This window comes from Vulpes lagopus, chromosome 11 (genome assembly GCF_018345385.1).
Source record: "Vulpes lagopus strain Blue_001 chromosome 11, ASM1834538v1, whole genome shotgun sequence".
Classification (NCBI taxonomy): Eukaryota; Metazoa; Chordata; class Mammalia; order Carnivora; family Canidae; genus Vulpes; species Vulpes lagopus.
The window spans coordinates 62,425,442-62,428,575 of NC_054834.1; positions in this window are offsets into that span (position 1 = coordinate 62,425,442).

Sequence of the window (3,134 nt, forward strand, 5' to 3'; positions counted from 1 at the left end):
AACTGAACATGTGAAAGAGATTCAGAACAAGAGTCCAGGCTGACCAAGGTAGAGAAGTCAAGACAGATTTTTTAAACGAAGCAGTTATTCAAAGAGAATGGCAATAATAGACTAAAAAAGAGCTCTGACAAGTTCCATTCCCTGCTTCCCAGTGCACTGAGGGGCAGCCATAGTAGTTTTCTTGCTTCCTTAAGACATACTGTGTTTGGTGTTTAGGCTCCAAGACTAAAATCCCCTTTGGGAACTAATACAAGCTTAGTCATTAGGTTCAAAAAATTCCATACTTGTAGAACTCTGATGAAGAGGAGTTCTTCAGCATGTTATATAGCAGATCTGTATTCATGCACACTGATTATATTCACCCCTTAAAGAAAGAAAGGACTGGGTCTCAGTATCCTGTGTACTTCTATCATACTCTCATTATAGAAGAAACTTCCCCACCTAGAGCTCTTTGTTTAGGTAACCACTGTTCTAGCATTTGCCCTTGCCCTTCAAGTGATAGACTAGAATAAGCCTCTGACCCCACTTTCATCAACACATGAACAGAGTAGAGAGCCATGAAGTGCTCTAGAGTTATATAATGGTTATTAAGCAAAACCAATAAAGTTATCTCCCTCTTAAGGGTCTAAACGGAAAAATAAGGGGAAAGATTACGTTATTTGAGAAATGAAACTCACAAATTATAATTAGAAGTGGAAAAAAATGGCTGTGTCATGTTAATGGCAGACCAGAGAGAAAATGAGCAAAGTCAGATGCTGAGGAGGCAGCAATATAACCCAGTCCCTTGTGCTGCATTAGATCTTCCAGGTCTTGAATTATGTTCCAGACTGAGTTCTAGGGCTCCCCATAGATCCCTGAGAAATCCCTGCCTCCCTTCTGAAGCATAAGAATCTTAGCCATAGACCCACATTCTGCTAGACAATCTGAGTGGGTCTCTGTCTAAAATACCTAGCAACTCATTGCCCTAGTTCCTAATAATGAAATAATAATAATGATGATAGCTCCTATTATATGCCAGACCCTATTCCAAGAAGTTTTATATGCATTTAAACAACACTATGATGCTTTAGCAACCCTATGATAGGTGCAATTACTATCCCCACTCAGACATGAGTAAACTAGGATACAGAGAAGTTAAAATAAGTTTCCCAAGGTCACAGAAGCCACAAAAACCATAGATTTGAGCTCAGGAAATCTAGTTCCAGAAATTTCATTCTTATCTATGGTATTATATCACCTTTGAATGCCATTTTATACACAACTGTCCCTTCTTTGATACAGAATCATTTAAGGCAAAATAGCCTTGCTCATTAGGCTCTTTCTCCAGGAATCAGAAAAAAATGGTTTCCCTTCAGAACTGGAAGTCATGTGAAAAAAAAACATTCAAAGTTGGATGGAGAGGTCTGCAAAAGATGAAATATGAAAGACCACTTTAACAAAGAGAGGATCTTACTTTTCACAATGTCCTATGCATCTGCAGGTTCTTGGCTAAGCCACTAAAACAAAAACTGGAAGAAATATCACATAAAGGGTGTTTCATGAAGATTCATTCAGAATCCACATGGAGCTGGGATGAAGAGACCCTATTCTCTGAGATAGCTAAGATGCCACCAGGGCATTTAGGTCAGCGTCAGCCATAACACTTGTCCCAGACAAGGCAGCTCTGTTGACACTTGAGAGAATGAGAGCAACAGTGATTCTCAGATCTACCTACCAGGCACTAAATCCAAGTTCACTTGACAGAATGAAAGCAACACTGATTCTCAGATCTACCAACCAGGCAGTAAGTCCAAGTTCTTTACATTCAACTTCTCTTAATAAAAGGAAGGAGGTCAGGAGAGACTCATGCCTTCTTCCCAACATCTTCTGCAGGCCTACAAAATAGAAACTGCACAAATCGTTCTTCCCCCATAATCAACCTACAAGACCTACTCCTTTACTTTATTCAGGTCCCTCCTGAAGTGTGGCCTCATTTTGGAGAAACCTTTCCTGACCATCATATCTGAAATAATAGCTCCCCTATTGCCTATTACTTTCTATTCCCCCCTACTCTGCTATTTATTCTTCAAGACACTTAACAATACTTGATATCTGTTTGTTTTTATCACTGCCCCTAGTAGAATGTTCTTTATTGTTGCCCCCATAAAAGCAAAGACTGTCTGCCATTTTTCGTGCACCTTCTGGCTCATAGTAGGTGTTAAATAAATATCTAATGAAAAGCATTAAGAACATAGAAATGAATAGGACTTTCATTTCTGGCAGTACAGTGGACTGGGGTTTTTCTAACTAATCTCACTCCTAAAGAACATGAAAAGAATAAATAAAAAGGTGAAAAGACACAAAGAAATCAAAGGCTGAACATCCATGGGAAAATAAGAACTCTAAGAAGTAAGCAAAGTATTGAAACTATGTTTGCCTTCAAGAGCATCACTCATGAGAATATCTTAGTTGTCTATTGCTGTTAATTGGTACCTTAGGGGCTCCTGGCTGGCTCAGTCAGTACAGCATGCAATCCTTGATCTCAGGGCCATGAGTGCAAGCCCCACATTTGATGTGGAGCCTACTTTAAAAAATAATGAATAAAAAAACAAGCAAACAAACAAACAAACAAACAAATAGCTAGCTTGAAACAGCAAACTATTGCACCGTTTCTGTGGGTGAGGAATCCAGGCACAGGTTAGTTGGATTAGTTGGTAGCTGGCTTACGGTCTCACAAAACTAATTAAGATGTTGTCCAGGGCTCTCATTATGTTGATAAGACTTGAGTCCACCCCTCTGTTGGCTGAGTATGCCCATTCCTTGGTACGTGGTCCTCTCCATAGAGAAACTCACACATGACTCTCATGGGAGCAGGTGCCCAAGGCAGACACCATAGTCCTTTTGAAACCTAATCTCAGAGGTAACATCCCATCACATCCCTAAATGTGTCAGTACTCATTAAAGAGGTTCTGTTGATCAAAAATATGATTAAGAAGATGAAAATCAGGGTGCCTGGCTGGCTCAGTCAGTAGAGCATGCAACTCTTGGTTTCTTGGTTGTGAGTTCAAGCTCCCCACCGCCCCCGCCCCACGTTGGACGTGGAGTATACTCTAAAAATATAAATAAATAAAAAGAGAGAGAAACTTCAGCTTATT